Raw genomic sequence first — 20,164 nt, forward strand, 5'->3', positions numbered from 1 at the left:
GTTAGTGTGTCCGGCTACTAACCAAAAGGTTGGTGGTTCAATCCCAACCAGGGACGTAATTGACCTTGTTATCAGATTTTGGTGATCTTTAAGAAGACAAGTCAAAATTTCAAACCCCCTGTTATGGTGTAGGGTACCTGGCCTTCTCTGATGTAATCAGAGTAAGATTTGATTCAGTGATTTTACAAAAACAGCTAGGAAGCACAATTTAGCAGTGGGTTGCAGAGAAAAAGAAATATGCTGGCAAAAAAAATCCAATTGAGTGATTAAACAGCTCTTCATTTTCTGGCTTTATTTTTATGCTAACAAATTTGTTCTTTGAAAAGTGTCCACAAAGCCAAGTCTCTGATTAACACCTTTGTAGGGATGGTTTTTCACCTATTACTAAATTAAACTTGCTTCATTGGAAAGGCAGCAAGATGCATCCTCATTTCAATGTCTACTGAAATAATACAGGTTGACACCAGGAAACATTAACGCCACTGTATCCTTGCTGCTTTCTCATGTGGAAGTCTGTTTAATGTGAAAACAAGGTGATATCTAATTAGCACACAGGTAAGGAATTAAGAAAATCTTTATTTAAGGGTGAAGATGTTTCTCACAAAATCGTTGCCCCAATGCATCATTGAAATTCAAGCTGGAAAGATGATTTTAATATATCACTTGTACATTTTGTATTGCTCTTCTGGTGACAATGTAGTTTGTTTTTGTCAATTACCATTTTAATAATAGGGTAAAGAAAATTGAGTGGATTTTTGAAAGAAAACAATACTGTCAATATACTATTAAAACAAATTAAAATGGTAAAAGTTATTGTACTTTAAGTAAAAATAAAAGAGCCAAAATATCAATCCCAGTTTTGGATTACTTTAATTAACAAAAAAAAATGCATATAGCAGAGGATAGTTTCAATCTGCCTACCGCTGGGCTATGGGCCCAGCATGCTTCCATTGCTGTACTCTGCTGCACATGTAAGTGCAAGAGATCCTGAAGCACTCACTCATCATGGGAAAGTACCAATGTGTTTCTTCATTGGTTGATAGAAGAAACATCTTACAAAAACTCTCCAGATTATTGACTTTTTAAAGTTTTTCTAGGAAACGTTCTAGATGTATGCTTATTAGACTTTGTCAGTATGTACTTTTTGCAAAGTGTCTCTGTGGCGCAATCGGTTAGTGTGTCCAGCTACTAACCAAAAGGTTGGTGGTTCAATCCCAACCAGGGATGTAATTGACCTTGTTATCAGATTTTGGTGATCTTTAAGTAGACAAGTCAAAATTTCAAACCCCCTCTTATGGTGTAGGGTACCTGGCCTTCTCTGATGTAATCAGAGTTAGATTTGATTCAGTGATTTTATAAAAACAGCTAGGAAGCACAATTTAGCAGTGGGTTGCAGAGAAAAAGAAATATGCTGGCAAAAAAATCCAATTGAGTGATTAAACAGCTCTTCATTTTCTGGCTTTATTTTTATGCTAACAAATTTGTTCTCTGAAAAGTGTCCACAAAGCCAAGTCTCTGATTAACACCTTTGTAAGGATGGTTTTTAACCTATTACTAAATTAAACTTGCTTCATTGGAAAGGCAGCAAGATGCATCCTCATTTCAATGTCTACTGAAATAATACAGGTTGACACCAGGAAACATTAACGCCACTGCATCCTTGCTGCTTTCTCATGTGGAAGTCTGTTTAATGTGAAAACAATGTGATATCTAATTAGCACACAGGTAAGGAATTAAGAAAATCTTTATTTAAGGGTGAAAATGTTTCTCACAAAATCGTTGCCCCAATGCATCATTGAAATTCAAGCTGGAAAGATGATTTTAATATATCACTTGTACATTTTGTATTGCTCTTCTGGTGACAATGTAGTTTGTTTTTGTCAATTACCATTTTAATAATAGGGTAAAGAAAATTAAGTGGATTTTTAAAAGAAAACAATTCTTTCAATATACTATTAAAACAAATTAAAATGGTTAAAGTTATTGTACTTTAATGAAAAATAAAAGAGCAAAAATATCAATCCCAGTTTTGGATTACTTTAATTAACAAAAAAAATGCATATAGCAGAGGATAGTTTTAATCTGCCTACCTCTGGGTTATGGGCCCAGCATGCTTCCATTGCAGTACTCTGCTGCACATGTAAGTGCAAGAGATCCTGAAGCACTCACTCATCATGGGAAAGTACCAATGTGTTTCTTCGTTGGTGGATGGAAGAAACATCTTACAAAAACTCTCCAGATTATTGACTTTTTAAAGTTTTTCTAGGAAACGTTTTAGATGAATGCTTATTAGCCTTTGTCAGTATGTACTTTTTGCAAAGTGTCTCTGTGGCGCAATCGGTTAGTGTGTCTGGCTACAAACCAAAAGGTTGGTGGTTCAATCCCACCCAGGGACCTTGTTATCAGATTTTGGTGATCTTTAAGTAGACAAGTCAAAATTTCAAATCCCCTCTTATGGTGTAGGGTACCTGGCCTTCTCTGATGTAATCAGAGTTAGATTTGATTCAGTGATTTTATAAAAACAGCTAGGAAGCACAATTTAGCAGTGGGTTGCAGAGAAAAAGAAATATGCTGGCAAAAAAATCCAATTGAGTGATTAAACAGCTCTTCATTTTCTGGCTTTATTTTTATGCTAACAAATTTGTTCTCTGAAAAGTGTCCACAAAGCCAAGTCTCTGATTAACACCTTTGTAAGGATGGTTTTTCACCTATTACTAAATTAAACTTGCTTCATTGGAAAGGCAGCAAGATGCATCCTCATTTCAATGTCTACTGAAATAATACAGGTTGACACCAGGAAACATTAACGCCACTGCATCCTTGCTGCTTTCTCATGTGGAAGTCTGTTTAATGTGAAAACAATGTGATATCTAATTAGCACACAGGTAAGGAATTAAGAAAATCTTTATTTAAGGGTGAAAATGTTTCTCACAAAATCGTTGCCCCAATGCATCATTGAAATTCAAGCTGGAAAGATGATTTTAATATATCACTTGTACATTTTGTATTGCTCTTCTGGTGACAATGTAGTTTGTTTTTGTCAATTACCATTTTAATAATAGGGTAAAGAAAATTAAGTGGATTTTTAAAAGAAAACAATACTTTCAATATACTATTAAAACAAATTAAAATGGTTAAAGTTATTGTACTTTAATGAAAAATAAAAGAGCAAAAATATCAATCCCAGTTTTGGATTACTTTAATTAACAAAAAAAATGCATATAGCAGAGGATAGTTTTAATCTGCCTACCTCTGGGTTATGGGCCCAGCATGCTTCCATTGCAGTACTCTGCTGCACATGTAAGTGCAAGAGATCCTGAAGCACTCACTCATCATGGGAAAGTACCAATGTGTTTCTTCGTTGGTGGATGGAAGAAACATCTTACAAAAACTCTCCAGATTATTGACTTTTTAAAGTTTTTCTAGGAAACGTTTTAGATGAATGCTTATTAGCCTTTGTCAGTATGTACTTTTTGCAAAGTGTCTCTGTGGCGCAATCGGTTAGTGTGTCCGGCTACAAACCAAAAGGTTGGTGGTTCAATCCCACCCAGGGACCTTGTTATCAGATTTTGGTGATCTTTAAGTAGACAAGTCAAAATTTCAAATCCCCTCTTATGGTGTAGGGTACCTAGCCTTCTCTGATGTAATCAGAGTTAGATTTGATTCAGTGATTTTATAAAAACAGCTAGGAAGCACAATTTAGCAGTGGGTTGCAGAGAAAAAGAAATATGCTGGCAAAAAAATCCAAATTGAGTGATTAAACAGCTCTTCATTTTCTGGCTTTATTTTTATGCTAACAAATTTGTTCTCTGAAAAGTGTCCACAAAGCCAAGTCTCTGATGAACACCTTTGTAAGGATGGTTTTTCACCTATTACTAAATTAAACTTGCTTCATTGGAAAGGCAGCAAGATGCATCCTCATTTCAATGTCTACTGAAATAATACAGGTTGACACCAGGAAACATTAACGCCAATGCATCCTTGCTGCTTTCTCATGTGGAAGTCTGTTTAATGTGAAAACAAGGTGATATCTAATTAGCACACAGGTAAGGAATTAAGAAAATCTTTATTTAAGGGTGAAGATGTTTCTCACAAAATCGTTGCCCCAATGCATCATTGAAATTCAAGCTGGAAAGATGATTTTAATATATCACTTGTACATTTTGTATTGCTCTTCTGGTGACAATGTAGTTTGTTTTTGTCAATTACCATTTTAATAATAGGGTAAAGAAAATTAAGTGGATTTTTGAAGAAAACAATACTGTCAATATACTATTAAAACAAATTAAAATGGTAAAAGTTATTGTACTTTAAGTAAACATAAAATAGCTAACATATCAATCCCAGTTTTGGATTACTTTAATTAACAAAAAAAATGCATATAGCAGAGGATAGTTTCAATCTGCCTACCTCTGGTTAATGGGCCCAGCATGCTTCCATTGCAGTACTCTGCTGCACATGTAAGTGCAAGAGATCCTGAAGCACTCACTCATCATGGGAAAGTACCAATGTGTTTCTTCGTTGGTTGATTTAAGAAAATTCTTACAAAAACTCTCCAGATTATTGACTTTTTAAAGTTTTTCTAGGAAACGTTCTAGATGAATGCTTATTAGCCTTTGTCAGTATGTAGTTTTTGCAAATTGTCTCTGTGGCGCAATCAGTTAGTTTGTCTGGCTACTAACCAAAAGGTTGGTGGTTCAGTCCCACCCAGGGACATAATTGACCTTGTGATCAGGTTTTGGTGATATTTAAGTAGACAAGTCAAAATTTCAAACCCCCTCTTATGGTGTAGGGTACCTGGCCTTCTCTGATGTAATCAGAGTTAGATTTGATTCAGTGATTTTATAAAAAACAGCTAGGAAGCACAATTTAGCAATGGGTTGCAGAGAAAAAAAATATGCTGGCAGAAAAATCCAATTGAGTGATTAAACAGCTCTTCATTTTCTGCCTTTATTTTTATGCTAACAAATTTGTTCTCTAAAAAGTGTCCACAAAGCCAAGTCTCTGATTAACACCTTTGTAGGGATGGTTTTTCACCTATAACTAAATTAAACTTGCTTCATTGGAAAGGCAGCAAGATGCATCCTCATTTCAATGTCTACTGAAATAATACAGGTTGACACCAGGAAACATTAACGCCACTGCATCCTTGCTGCTTTCTCATGTAGAAGTCTGTTTAATGTGAAAACAAGGTGATATCTAATTAGCACACAGGTAAGGAATTAAGAAAATCTTTATTTAAGGGTGAAGATGTTTCTCACAAAATCGTTGCCCCAATGCATCATTGAAATTCAAGCTGGAAAGATCACTTGTACATTTTGTATTGCTCTTCTGGTGACAATGTAGTTTGTTTTTGTCAATTACCCTTTTAATAATAGGGTAAAGAAAATTAAGTGGATTTTTTAAAGAAAACTATACTGTCAATATACTATTAAAACAAATTAAAATGGTAAAAGTTATTGTACTTTAAGTAAAAATAAAAGAGCAAAAATATCAATCGCAGTTTTGATTACTTAATTTAACAAAAAAAAATGCATATAGCAAAGGATAGTTTCAATCTGCCTACCTCTGGGTTATGGGCCCAGCATGCTTCAATTGCAGTACTCTGCTGCACATGTAAGTGCAAGAGATCCTGAAGCACTCACTCATCATGGGAAAGTACCAATGTGTTTCTTCGTTGGTTGATGGAAGAAACATCTTACAAAAACTCTCCAGATTATTGACTTTTTAAAGTTTTTCTAGGAAACGTTCTAGATGTATGCTTATTAGCCTTTGTCAGTATGTACTTTTTTGCAAAGTGTCTCTGTGGCGCAATCGGTTAGTGTGTCCGGCTACTAACCAAAAGGTTGGTGGTTCAATCCCACCCAGGGACGTAATTGACCTTGTTATCAGATTTTGGTGATCTTTAAGTAGACAAGTCAAAATTTCAAACCCCCTGTTATGGTGTAGGGTACCTGGATTTCTCTGATGTAATCAGAGTTAGATTTGATTCATTGATTTTATAAAAACAGCTAGGAAGCACAATTTAGCAGTGGGTTGCAGAGAAAAAGAAATATGCTGGCAAAAAAAATTCAATTGAGTGATTAAACAGCTCTTCATTTTCTGGCTTTATTTTTATGCTAACAAATTTGTTCTCTGAAAAGTGTCCACAAAGCCATGTCTCTGATTAACACCTTTGTAGGGATGGTTTTTCACCTATTACTAAATTAAACTTGCTTCATTGGAAAGGCAGCAAGATGCATCCTCATTTCAATGTCTACTGAAATAATACAGGTTGACACCAGGAAACATTAACGCCACTGCATCCTTGCTGCTTTCTCATGTAGAAGTCTGTTTAATGTGAAAACAAGGTGATATCTAATTAGCACACAGGTAAGGAATTAAGAAAATCTTTATTTAAGGGTGAAAATGTTTCTCACAAAATCGTTGCCCCCAATGCATCATTGAAATTCAAGCTGGAAAGATGATTTTAATATATCACTTGTACATTTTGTATTGCTCTTCTGGTGACAATGTAGTTTGTTTTTGTCAATTACCATTTTAATAATAGGGTAAAGAAAATTAAGTGGATTTTTAAAAGAAAACAATACTTTCAATATACTATCAAATTAAAATGGTAAAAGTTATTGTACTTTAATGAAAAATAAAGAGCAAAAATATCAATCCCAGTTTTGGATTACTTTAATTAACAAAAAATATGCATATAGCAGAGGATAGTTTTAATCTGCCTACCTCTGGGTTATGGGCCCAGCATGCTTCCATTGCAGTACTCTGCTGCACATGTAAGTGCAAGAGATCCTGAAGCACTCACTCATCATGGGAAAGTACCAATGTGTTTCTTCGTTGGTGGATGGAAGAAACATCTTACAAAAACTCTCCAGATTATTGACTTTTTAAAGTTTTTCTAGGAAACGTTTTAGATGAATGCTTATTAGCCTTTGTCAGTATGGACTTTTGTAAAGTGTCTCTGTGGCGCAATCAGTTAGTGTGTACGGCTATAAACCAAAAGGTTGGTGGTTCAATCCCACCCATTGACGTAATTGACCTTGTTATCAGATTTTGGTGATCTTTAAGTAGACAAGTCAAAATTTCAAATCCCCTCTTATGGTGTAGGGTACCTGGCCTTCTCTGATGTAATCAGAGTTAGATTTGATTCAGTGATTTTATAAAAACAGCTAGGAAGCACAATTTAGCAGTGGGTTGCAGAGAAAAAGAAATATGCTGGCAAAAAAATCCAATTGAGTGATTAAACAGCTCTTCATTTTCTGGCTTTATTTTTATGCTAACAAATTTGTTCTCTGAAAAGTGTCCACAAAGCCAAGTCTCTGATGAACACCTTTGTAAGGATGGTTTTTCACCTATTACTAAATTAAACTTGCTTCATTGGAAAGGCAGCAAGATGCATCCTCATTTCAATGTCTACTGAAATAATACAGGTTGACACCAGGAAACATTAACGCCAATGCATCCTTGCTGCTTTCTCATGTGGAAGTCTGTTTAATGTGAAAACAAGGTGATATCTAATTAGCACACAGGTAAGGAATTAAGAAAATCTTTATTTAAGGGTGAAGATGTTTCTCACAAAATCGTTGCCCCAATGCATCATTGAAATTCAAGCTGGAAAGATGATTTTAATATATCACTTGTACATTTTGTATTGCTCTTCTGGTGACAATGTAGTTTGTTTTTGTCAATTACCATTTTAATAATAGGGTAAAGAAAATTAAGTGGATTTTTGAAAGAAAACAATACTGTCAATATACTATTAAAACAAATTAAAATGGTAAAAGTTATTGTACTTTAAGTAAACATAAAATAGCTAACATATCAATCCCAGTTTTGGATTACTTTAATTAACAAAAAAAATGCATATAGCAGAGGATAGTTTCAATCTGCCTACCTCTGGTTAATGGGCCCAGCATGCTTCCATTGCAGTACTCTGCTGCACATGTAAGTGCAAGAGATCCTGAAGCACTCACTCATCATGGGAAAGTACCAATGTGTTTCTTCGTTGGTTGATTTAAGAAAATTCTTACAAAAACTCTCCAGATTATTGACTTTTTAAAGTTTTTCTAGGAAACGTTCTAGATGAATGCTTATTAGCCTTTGTCAGTATGTACTTTTTGCAAATTGTCTCTGTGGCGCAATCGGTTAGTGTGTCTGGCTACTAACCAAAAGGTTGGTGGTTCAATCCAACCCAGGGACATAATTGACCTTGTGATCAGGTTTTGGTGATATTTAAGTAGACAAGTCAAAATTTCAAACCCCCTCTTATGGTGTAGGGTACCTGGCCTTCTCTGATGTAATCAGAGTTAGATTTGATTCAGTGATTTTATAAAAAACAGCTAGGAAGCACAATTTAGCAATGGGTTGCAGAGAAAAAAAATATGCTGGCAGAAAAATCCAATTGAGTGATTAAACAGCTCTTCATTTTCTGCCTTTATTTTTATGCTAACAAATTTGTTCTCTAAAAAGTGTCCACAAAGCCAAGTCTCTGATTAACACCTTTGTAGGGATGGTTTTTCACCTATAACTAAATTAAACTTGCTTCATTGGAAAGGCAGCAAGATGCATCCTCATTTCAATGTCTACTGAAATAATACAGGTTGACACCAGGAAACATTAACGCCACTGCATCCTTGCTGCTTTCTCATGTAGAAGTCTGTTTAATGTGAAAACAAGGTGATATCTAATTAGCACACAGGTAAGGAATTAAGAAAATCTTTATTTAAGGGTGAAGATGTTTCTCACAAAATCGTTGCCCCAATGCATCATTGAAATTCAAGCTGGAAAGATCACTTGTACATTTTGTATTGCTCTTCTGGTGACAATGTAGTTTGTTTTTGTCAATTACCCTTTTAATAATAGGGTAAAGAAAATTAAGTGGATTTTTTAAAGAAAACTATATTGTCAATATACTATTAAAACAAATTAAAATGGTAAAAGTTATTGTACTTTAAGTAAAAATAAAAGAGCAAAAATATCAATCCCAGTTTTGATTACTTAATTTAACAAAAAAAAAATGCATATAGCAAAGGATAGTTTCAATCTGCCTACCTCTGGGTTATGGGCCCAGCATGCTTCAATTGCAGTACTCTGCTGCACATGTAAGTGCAAGAGATCCTGAAGCACTCACTCATCATGGGAAAGTACCAATGTGTTTCTTCGTTGGTTGATGGAAGAAACATCTTACAAAAACTCTCCAGATTATTGACTTTTTAAAGTTTTTCTAGGAAACGTTCTAGATGTATGCTTATTAGCCTTTGTCAGTATGTACTTTTTTGCAAAGTGTCTCTGTGGCGCAATCGGTTAGTGTGTCCGGCTACTAACCAAAAGGTTGGTGGTTCAATCCCACCCAGGGACGTAATTGACCTTGTTATCAGATTTTGGTGATCTTTAAGTAGACAAGTCAAAATTTCAAACCACCTGTTATGGTGTAGGGTACCTGGCCTTCTCTGATGTAATCAGAGTTAGATTTGATTCATTGATTTTATAAAAACAGCTAGGAAGCACAATTTAGCAGTGGGTTGCAGAGAAAAAGAAATATGCTGGCAAAAAAAATCCAATTGAGTGATTAAACAGCTCTTCATTTTCTGGCTTTATTTTTATGCTAACAAATTTGTTCTCTGAAAAGTGTCCACAAAGCCAAGTCTCTGATTAACACCTTTGTAGGGATGGTTTTTCACCTATTACTAAATTAAACTTGCTTCATTGGAAAGGCAGCAAGATGCATCCTCATTTCAATGTCTACTGAAATAATACAGGTTGACACCAGGAAACATTAACGCCACTGCATCCTTGCTGCTTTCTCATGTAGAAGTCTGTTTAATGTGAAAACAAGGTGATATCTAATTAGCACACAGGTAAGGAATTAAGAAAATCTTTATTTAAGGGTGAAAATGTTTCTCACAAAATCGTTGCCCCCAATGCATCATTGAAATTCAAGCTGGAAAGATGATTTTAATATATCACTTGCACATTTTGTATTGCTCTTCTGGTGACAATGTAGTTTGTTTTTGTCAATTACCATTTTAATAATAGGGTAAAGAAAATTAAGTGGATTTTTAAAAGAAAACAATACTTTCAATATACTATTAAATCAAATTAAAATGGTAAAAGTTATTGTACTTTAATGAAAAATAAAGAGCAAAAATATCAATCCCAGTTTTGGATTACTTTAATTAACAAAAAATATGCATATAGCAGAGGATAGTTTTAATCTGCCTACCTCTGGGTTATGGGCCCAGCATGCTTCCATTGCAGTACTCTGCTGCACATGTAAGTGCAAGAGATCCTGAAGCACTCACTCATCATGGGAAAGTACCAATGTGTTTCTTCGTTGGTGGATGGAAGAAACATCTTACAAAAACTCTCCAGATTATTGACTTTTTAAAGTTTTTCTAGGAAACGTTTTAGATGAATGCTTATTAGCCTTTGTCAGTATGTACTTTTTGCAAAGTGTCTCTGTGGCGCAATCGGTTAGTGTGTCCAGCTACTAACCAAAAGGTTGGTGGTTCAATCCCACCCAGGGACGTAATTGACCTTGTTATCAGATTTTGGTGATCTTTAAGTAGACAAGTCAAAATTTCAAATCCCCTCTTATGGTGTAGGGTACCTGGCCTTCTCTGATGTAATCAGAGTTAGATTTGATTCAGTGATTTTATAAAAACAGCTAGGAAGCACAATTTAGCAGTGGGTTGCAGAGAAAAAGAAATATGCTGGCAAAAAAATCCAATTGAGTGATTAAACAGCTCTTCATTTTCTGGCTTTATTTTTATGCTAACAAATTTGTTCTCTGAAAAGTGTCCACAAAGCCAAGTCTCTGATGAACACCTTTGTAAGGATGGTTTTTCACCTATTACTAAATTAAACTTGCTTCATTGGAAAGGCAGCAAGATGCATCCTCATTTCAATGTCTACTGAAATAATACAGGTTGATACCAGGAAACATTAACGCCAATGCATCCTTGCTGCTTTCTCATGTGGAAGTCTGTTTAATGTGAAAACAAGGTGATATCTAATTAGCACACAGGTAAGGAATTAAGAAAATCTTTATTTAAGGGTGAAGATGTTTCTCACAAAATCGTTGCCCCAATGCATCATTGAAATTCAAGCTGGAAAGATGATTTTAATATATCACTTGTACATTTTGTATTGCTCTTCTGGTGACAATGTAGTTTGTTTTTGTCAATTACCATTTTAATAATAGGGTAAAGAAAATTAAGTGGATTTTTGAAAGAAAACAATACTGTCAATATACTATTAAAACAAATTAAAATGGTAAAAGTTATTGTACTTTAAGTAAACATAAAATAGCTAACATATCAATCCCAGTTTTGGATTACTTTAATTAACAAAAAAAATGCATATAGCAGAGGATAGTTTCAATCTGCCTACCTCTGGTTAATGGGCCCAGCATGCTTCCATTGCAGTACTCTGCTGCACATGTAAGTGCAAGAGATCCTGAATCACTCACTCACCATGGGAAAGTACCAATGTGTTTCTTCGTTGGTTGATTTAAGAAAATTCTTACAAAAACTCTCCAGATTATTGACTTTTTAAAGTTTTTCTAGGAAACGTTCTAGATGAATGCTTATTTGCCTTTGTCAGTATGTACTTTTTGCAAATTGTCTCTGTGGCGCAGTCGGTTAGTGTGTCTGGCTACTAACCAAAAGGTTGGTGGTTCAATCCCACCCAGGGACATAATTGACCTTGTGATCAGGTTTTGGTGATATTTAAGTAGACAAGTCAAAATTTCAAACCCCCTCTTATGGTGTAGGGTACCTGGCCTTCTCTGATGTTATCAGAGTTAGATTTGATTCAGTGATTTTATAAAAAACAGCTAGGAAGCACAATTTAGCAATGGGTTGCAGAGAAAAAAAATATGCTGGCAGAAAAATCCAATTGAGTGATTAAACAGCTCTTCATTTTCTGGCTTTATTTTTATGCTAACAAATTTGTTCTCTGAAAAGTGTCCACAAAGCCAAGTCTCTGATGAACACCTTTGTAAGGATGGTTTTTCACCTATTACTAAATTAAACTTGCTTCATTGGAAAGGCAGCAAGATGCATCCTCATTTCAATGTCTACTGAAATAATACAGGTTGACACCAGGAAACATTAACGCCAATGCATCCTTGCTGCTTTCTCATGTGGAAGTCTGTTTAATGTGAAAACAAGGTGATATCTAATTAGCACACAGGTAAGGAATTAAGAAAATCTTTATTTAAGGGTGAAGATGTTTCTCACAAAATCGTTGCCCCAATGCATCATTGAAATTCAAGCTGGAAAGATGATTTTAATATATCACTTGTACATTTTGTATTGCTCTTCTGGTGACAATGTAGTTTGTTTTTGTCAATTACCATTTTAATAATAGGGTAAAGAAAATTAAGTGGATTATTGAAAGAAAATAATACTGTCAATATACTATTAAAACAAATTAAAATGGTAAAAGTTATTGTACTTTAAGTAAACATAAAATAGCTAACATATCAATCCCAGTTTTGGATTACTTTAATTAACAAAAAAAATGCATATAGCAGAGGATAGTTTCAATCTGCCTACCTCTGGTTAATGGGCCCAGCATGCTTCCATTGCAGTACTCTGCTGCACATGTAAGTGCAAGAGATCCTGAAGCACTCACTCACCATGGGAAAGTACCAATGTGTTTCTTCGTTGGTTGATTTAAGAAAATTCTTACAAAAACTCTCCAGATTATTGACTTTTTAAAGTTTTTCTAGGAAACGTTCTAGATGATTGCTTATTAGCCTTTGTCAGTATGTACTTTTTGCAAATTGTCTCTGTGGCGCAGTCGGTTAGTGTGTCTGGCTACTAACCAAAAGGTTGGTGGTTCAATCCCACCCAGGGACATAATTGACCTTGTGATCAGGTTTTGGTGATATTTAAGTAGACAAGTCAAAATTTCAAACCCCCTCTTATGGTGTAGGGTACCTGGCCTTCTCTGATGTAATCAGAGTTAGATTTGATTCAGTGATTTTATAAAAAACAGCTAGGAAGCACAATTTAGCAATGGGTTGCAGAGAAAAAAAATATGCTGGCAGAAAAATCCAATTGAGTGATTAAACAGCTCTTCATTTTCTGCCTTTATTTTTATGCTAACAAATTTGTTCTCTAAAAAGTGTCCACAAAGCCAAGTCTCTGATTAACACCTTTGTAGGGATGGTTTTTCACCTATAACTAAATTAAACTTGCTTCATTGGAAAGGCAGCAAGATGCATCCTCATTTCAATGTCTACTGAAATAATACAGGTTGACACCAGGAAACATTAACGCCACTGCATCCTTGCTGCTTTCTCATTTAGAAGTCTGTTTAATGTGAAAACAAGGTGATATCTAATTAGCACACAGTTAAGGAATTAAGAAAATCTTTATTTAAGGGTGAAGATGTTTCTCACAAAATCGTTGCCCCAATGCATCATTGAAATTCAAGCTGGAAAGATCACTTGTACATTTTGTATTGCTCTTCTGGTGACAATGTAGTTTGTTTTTGTCAATTACCCTTTTAATAATAGGGTAAAGAAAATTAAGTGGATTTTTTAAAGAAAACTATATTGTAAATATATACTATTAAAACAAATTAAAATGGTAAAAGTTATTGTACTTTAAGTAAAAATAAAAGAGCAAAAATATCAATCCCAGTTTTGATTACTTAAATTAACAAAAAAAAATGCATATAGCAAAGGATAGTTTCAATCTGCCTACCTCTGGGTTATGGGCCCAGCATGCTTCCATTGCAGTACTCTGCTGCACATGTAAGTGCAAGAGATCCTGAAGCACTCACTCATCATGGGAAAGTACCAATGTGTTTCTTCGTTGGTTGATGGAAGAAACATCTTACAAAAACTCTCCAGATTATTGACTTTTTAAAGTTTTTCTAGGAAACGTTCTAGATGTATGCTTATTAGCCTTTGTCAGTATGTATTTTTTGCAAAGTGTCTCTGTGGCGCAATCGATTAGTGTGTCCGACTACTAACCAAAAGGTTGGTGGTTCAATCCCACCCAGGGACGTAATTGACCTTGTTATCAGATTTTGGTGATCTTTAAGTAGACAAGTCAAAATTTTAAACCCCCTGTTTGGTGTAGGGTACCTGGCCTTCTCTGATGTAATCAGAGTTAGATTTGATTCAGTGATTTTATAAAAACAGATAGGAAGCACAATTTAGCAGTGGGTTGCAGAGAAAAAGAAATATGCTGGCAAAAAAATCCAATTGAGTGATTAAACAGCTCTTCATTTTCTGGCTTTATTTTTATGCTAACAAATTTGTTCTCTGAAAAGTGTCCACAAATCCAAGTCTCTGATTAACACCTTTGTAGGGATGGTTTTTCACCTATTACTAAATTAAACTTGCTTCATTGGAAAGGCAGCAAGATGCATCCTCATTTCAATGTCTACTGAAATAATACAGGTTGACACCAGGAAACATTAACGCCACTGCATCCTTGCTGCTTTCTCATGTAGAAGTCTGTTTATTGTGAAAACAAGGTGATATCTAATTAGCACACAGGTAAGGAATTAAGAAAATCTTTATTTAAGGGTGAAGATGTTTCTCACAAAATCGTTGCCCCAATGCATCATTGAAATTCAAGCTGGAAAGATGATTTTAATATATCACTTGTACATTTTGTATTGCTCTTCTGGTGACAATGTAGTTTGTTTTTGTCAATTACCATTTTAATAATAGGGTAAAGAAAATTAAGTGGATTTTTAAAAGAAAACAATACTTTCAATATACTATTAAATCAAATTAAAATGGTAAAAGTTATTGTACTTTAATGAAAAATAAAGAGCAAAAATATCAATCCCAGTTTTGGATTACTTTAATTAACAAAAAATATGCATATAGCAGAGGATAGTTTTAATCTGCCTACCTCTGGGTTATGGGCCCAGCATGCTTCCATTGCAGTACTCTGCTGCACATGTAAGTGCAAGAGATCCTGAAGCACTCACTCATCATGGGAAAGTACCAATGTGTTTCTTCGTTGGTGGATGGAAGAAACATCTTACAAAAACTCTCCAGATTATTGACTTTTTAAAGTTTTTCTAGGAAACGTTTTAGATGAATGCTTATTAGCCTTTGTCAGTAGGTACTTTTTGCAAAGTGTCTCTGTGGCGCAATCGGTTAGTGTGTCCAGCTACTAACCAAAAGGTTGGTGGTTCAATCCCACCCAGGGACGTAATTGACCTTGTTATCAGATTTTGGTGATCTTTAAGTAGACAAGTCAAAATTTAAAATCCCCTCTTATGGTATAGGGTACCTGGCCTTCTCTGATGTAATCAGAGTTAGATTTGATTCAGTGATTTTATAAAAACAGCTAGGAAGCACAATTTAGCAGTGGGTTGCAGAGAAAAAGAAATATGCTGGCAAAAAAATCCAATTGAGTGATTAAACAGCTCTTCATTTTCTGGCTTTATTTTTATGCTAACAAATTTGTTCTCTGAAAAGTGTCCACAAAGCCAAGTCTCTGATGAACACCTTTGTAAGGATGGTTTTTCACCTATTACTAAATTAAACTTGCTTCATTGGAAAGGCAGCAAGATGCATCCTCATTTCAATGTCTACTGAAATAATACAGGTTGACACCAGGAAACATTAACGCCAATGCATCCTTGCTGCTTTCTCATGTGGAAGTCTGTTTAATGTGAAAACAAGGTGATATCTAATTAGCACACAGGTAAGGAATTAAGAAAATCTTTATTTAAGGGTGAAGATGTTTCTCACAAAATCGTTGCCCCAATGCATCATTGAAATTCAAGCTGGAAAGATGATTTTAATATATCACTTGTACATTTTGTATTGCTCTTCTGGTGACAATGTAGTTTGTTTTTGTCAATTACCATTTTAATAATAGGGTAAAGAAAATTAAGTGGATTTTTGAAAGAAAACAATACTGTCAATATACTATTAAAACAAATTAAAATGGTAAAAGTTATTGTACTTTAAGTAAACATAAAATAGCTAACATATCAATCCCAGTTTTGGATTACTTTAATTAACAAAAAAAATGCATATAGCAGAGGATAGTTTCAATCTGCCTACCTCTGGTTAATGGGCCCAGCATGCTTCCATTGCAGTACTCTGCTGCACATGTAAGTGCAAGAGATCCTGAAGCACTCACTCACCATGGGAAAGTACCAATGTGTTTCTTCGTTGGTTGATTTAAGAAAATTCTTACAAAAACTCTCCAGATTATTGACTTTTTAAAGTTTTTCTAGGAAACGTTCTAGATGAATGCTTATTAGCCTTTGTCAGTATGTACTTTTTGCAAATTGTCTCTGTGGCGCAGTCGGTTAGTGTGTCTGGCTACTAACCAAAAGGTTGGTGGTTCAATCCCACCCAGGGACATAATTGACCTTGTGATCAGGTTTTGGTGATATTTAAGTAGACAAGTCAAAATTTCAAACCCCCTCTTATGGTGTAGGGTACCTGGCCTTCTCTGATGTTATCAGAGTTAGATTTGATTCAGTGATTTTATAAAAAAACAGCTAGGAAGCACAATTTAGCAATGGGTTGCAGAGAAAAAAAATATGCTGGCAGAAAAATCCAATTGAGTGATTAAACAGCTCTTCATTTTCTGGCTTTATTTTTATGCTAACAAATTTGTTCTCTGAAAAGTGTCCACAAAGCCAAGTCTCTGATGAACACCTTTGTAAGGATGGTTTTTCACCTATTACTAAATTAAACTTGCTTCATTGGAAAGGCAGCAAGATGCATCCTCATTTCAATGTCTACTGAAATAATACAGGTTGACACCAGGAAACATTAACGCCAATGCATCCTTGCTGCTTTCTCATGTGGAAGTCTGTTTAATGTGAAAACAAGGTGATATCTAATTAGCACACAGGTAAGGAATTAAGAAAATCTTTATTTAAGGGTGAAGATGTTTCTCACAAAATCGTTGCCCCAATGCATCATTGAAATTCAAGCTGGAAAGATGATTTTAATATATCACTTGTACATTTTGTATTGCTCTTCTGGTGACAATGTAGTTTGTTTTTGTCAATTACCATTTTAATAATAGGGTAAAGAAAATTAAGTGGATTATTGAAAGAAAATAATACTGTCAATATACTATTAAAACAAATTAAAATGGTAAAAGTTATTGTACTTTAAGTAAACATAAAATAGCTAACATATCAATCCCAGTTTTGGATTACTTTAATTAACAAAAAAAATGCATATAGCAGAGGATAGTTTCAATCTGCCTACCTCTGGTTAAAGGGCCCAGCATGCTTCCATTGCAGTACTCTGCTGCACATGTAAGTGCAAGAGATCCTGAAGCACTCACTCACCATGGGAAAGTACCAATGTGTTTCTTCGTTGGTTGATTTAAGAAAATTCTTACAAAAACTCTCCAGATTATTGACTTTTTAAAGTTTTTCTAGGAAACGTTCTAGATGAATGCTTATTAGCCTTTGTCAGTATGTACTTTTTGCAAATTGTCTCTGTGGCGCAGTCGGTTAGTGTGTCTGGCTACTAACCAAAAGGTTGGTGGTTCAATCCCACCCAGGGACATAATTGACCTTGTGATCAGGTTTTGGTGATATTTAAGTAGACAAGTCAAAATTTCAAACCCCCTCTTATGGTGTAGGGTACCTGGCCTTCTCTGATGTAATCAGAGTTAGATTTGATTCAGTGATTTTATAAAAAACAGCTAGGAAGCACAATTTAGCAATGGGTTGCAGAGAAAAAAAATATGCTGGCAGAAAAATCCAATTGAGTGATTAAACAGCTCTTCATTTTCTGCCTTTATTTTTATGCTAACAAATTTGTTCTCTAAAAAGTGTCCACAAAGCCAAGTCTCTGATTAACACCTTTGTAGGGATGGTTTTTCACCTATAACTAAATTAAACTTGCTTCATTGGAAAGGCAGCAAGATGCATCCTCATTTCAATGTCTACTGAAATAATACAGGTTGACACCAGGAAACATTAACGCCACTGCATCCTTGCTGCTTTCTCATTTAGAAGTCTGTTTAATGTGAAAACAAGGTGATATCTAATTAGCACACAGGTAAGGAATTAAGAAAATCTTTATTTAAGGGTGAAGATGTTTCTCACAAAATCGTTGCCCCAATGCATCATTGAAATTCAAGCTGGAAAGATCACTTGTACATTTTGTATTGCTCTTCTGGTGACAATGTAGTTTGTTTTTGTCAATTACCCTTTTAATAATAGGGTAAAGAAAATTAAGTGGATTTTTTAAAGAAAACTAAATTGTAAATATATACTTTTAAAACAAATTAAAATGGTAAAAGTTATTGTACTTTAAGTAAAAATAAAAGAGCAAAAATATCAATCCCAGTTTTGATTACTTAAATTAACAAAAAAAAATGCATATAGCAAAGGATAGTTTCAATCTGCCTACCTCTGGGTTATGGGCTCAGCATGCTTCCATTGCAGTACTCTGCTGCACATGTAAGTGCAAGAGATCCTGAAGCACTCACTCATCATGGGAAAGTACCAATGTGTTTCTTCGTTGGTTGATGGAAGAAACATCTTACAAAAACTCTCCAGATTATTGACTTTTTAAAGTTTTTCTAGGAAACGTTCTAGATGTATGCTTATTAGCCTTTGTCAGTATGTACTTTTTGCAAAGTGTCTCTGTGGCGCAATCGATTAGTGTGTCCGGCTACTAACCAAAAGGTTGGTGGTTCAATCCCACCCAGGGACGTAATTGACCTTGTTATCAGATTTTGGTGATCTTTAAGTAGACAAGTCAAAATTTTAAACCCCCTGTTTGGTGTAGGGTACCTGGCCTTCTCTGATGTAATCAGAGTTAGATTTGATTCATTGATTTTATAAAAACAGCTAGGAAGCACAATTTAGCAGTGGGTTGCAGAGAAAAAGAAATATGCTGGCAAAAAAATCCAATTGAGTGATTAAACAGCTCTTCATTTTCTGGCTTTATTTTTATGCTAACAAATTTGTTCTCTGAAAAGTGTCCACAAATCCAAGTCTCTGATTAACACCTTTGTAGGGATGGTTTTTCACCTATTACTAAATTAAACTTGCTTCATTGGAAAGGCAGCAAGATGCATCCTCATTTCAATGTCTACTGAAATAATACAGGTTGACACCAGGAAACATTAACGCCACTGCATCCTTGCTGCTTTCTCATGTAGAAGTCTGTTTATTGTGAAAACAAGGTGATATCTAATTAGCACACAGGTAAGGAATTAAGAAAATCTTTATTTAAGGGTGAAGATGTTTCTCACAAAATCGTTGCCCCAATGCATCATTGAAATTCAAGCTGGAAAGATGATTTTAATATATCACTTGTACATTTTGTATTGCTCTTCTGGTGACAATGTAGTTTGTTTTTGTCAATTACCCTTTTAATAATAGGGTAAAGAAAATTAAGTGGATTTTTTAAAGAAAACTATACTGTCAATATACTATTAAAACAAATTAAAATGGTAAAAGTTATTGTACTTTAAGTAAAAATAAAAGAGCAAAAATATCAATCCCAGTTTTGATTACTTTAATTAACAAAAAAAATGCATATAGCAGAGGATAGTTTCGATCTGCCTACCTCTGGGTTATGGGCCCAGCATGCTTCCATTGCAGTACTCTGCTGCACATGTAAGTGCAAGAGATCCTGAAGCACTCACTCATCATGGGAAAGTACCAATGTGTTTCTTCATTGGTTGATGGAAGAAACATCTTACAAAAACTCTCCAGATTATTGGCTTTTTAAAGTTTTTCTAGGAAACGTTCTAGATGTATGCTTATTAGACTTTGTCAGTATGGACTTTTTGCAAAGTGTCTCTGTGGCGCAATCGGTTAGTGTGTCTGGCTACTAACCAAAAGGTTGGTGGTTCAATCCCAACCAGGGACGTAATTGACCTTGTTATCAGATTTTGGTGATCTTTAAGTAGACAAGTCAAAATTTCAAACCCCCTGTTATGGTGTAGGGTACCTGGCCTTCTCTGATGTAATCAGAGTTAGATTTGATTCAGTGATTTTATAAAAACAGCTAGGAAGCACAATTTAGCAGTGGGTTGCAGAGAAAAAGAAATATGCTGGCAAAAAAAATCCAATTGAGTGATTAAACAGCTCTTCATTTTCTGGCTTTATTTTTATGCTAACAAATTTGTTCTTTGAAAAGTGTCCACAAAGCCAAGTCTCTGATTAACACCTT

General features: G+C 34.8%; 6 non-coding genes across 6 annotated transcripts; all 6 read left to right on the plus strand.

The window, feature by feature from the left end:
• The first annotated feature begins 2,322 nt into the window (after positions 1–2,322).
• On the plus strand, positions 2,323–2,396 carry TRNAC-ACA (transfer RNA cysteine (anticodon ACA)). The gene has a single exon. It is a non-coding gene; the product is annotated as a tRNA-Cys (tRNA).
• A 5,736-nt stretch (positions 2,397–8,132) lies between these two features.
• Positions 8,133–8,206, plus strand: TRNAS-ACU (transfer RNA serine (anticodon ACU)). The gene has a single exon. It is a non-coding gene; the product is annotated as a tRNA-Ser (tRNA).
• Positions 8,207–11,629: 3,423 nt separating this feature from the next.
• Positions 11,630–11,703, plus strand: TRNAS-ACU (transfer RNA serine (anticodon ACU)). The gene has a single exon. It is a non-coding gene; the product is annotated as a tRNA-Ser (tRNA).
• Positions 11,704–12,798: 1,095 nt separating this feature from the next.
• TRNAS-ACU (transfer RNA serine (anticodon ACU)) lies at positions 12,799–12,872 on the plus strand. The gene has a single exon. It is a non-coding gene; the product is annotated as a tRNA-Ser (tRNA).
• A 3,420-nt stretch (positions 12,873–16,292) lies between these two features.
• Positions 16,293–16,366, plus strand: TRNAS-ACU (transfer RNA serine (anticodon ACU)). Its single transcript has one exon. It is a non-coding gene; the product is annotated as a tRNA-Ser (tRNA).
• A 1,096-nt stretch (positions 16,367–17,462) lies between these two features.
• Positions 17,463–17,536, plus strand: TRNAS-ACU (transfer RNA serine (anticodon ACU)). The gene has a single exon. It is a non-coding gene; the product is annotated as a tRNA-Ser (tRNA).
• Positions 17,537–20,164: the final 2,628 nt, after the last annotated feature.

Source organism: Pseudophryne corroboree, unplaced genomic scaffold (assembly GCF_028390025.1).
Source record: "Pseudophryne corroboree isolate aPseCor3 unplaced genomic scaffold, aPseCor3.hap2 scaffold_1392, whole genome shotgun sequence".
NCBI lineage: Eukaryota > Metazoa > Chordata > Amphibia > Anura > Myobatrachidae > Pseudophryne > Pseudophryne corroboree.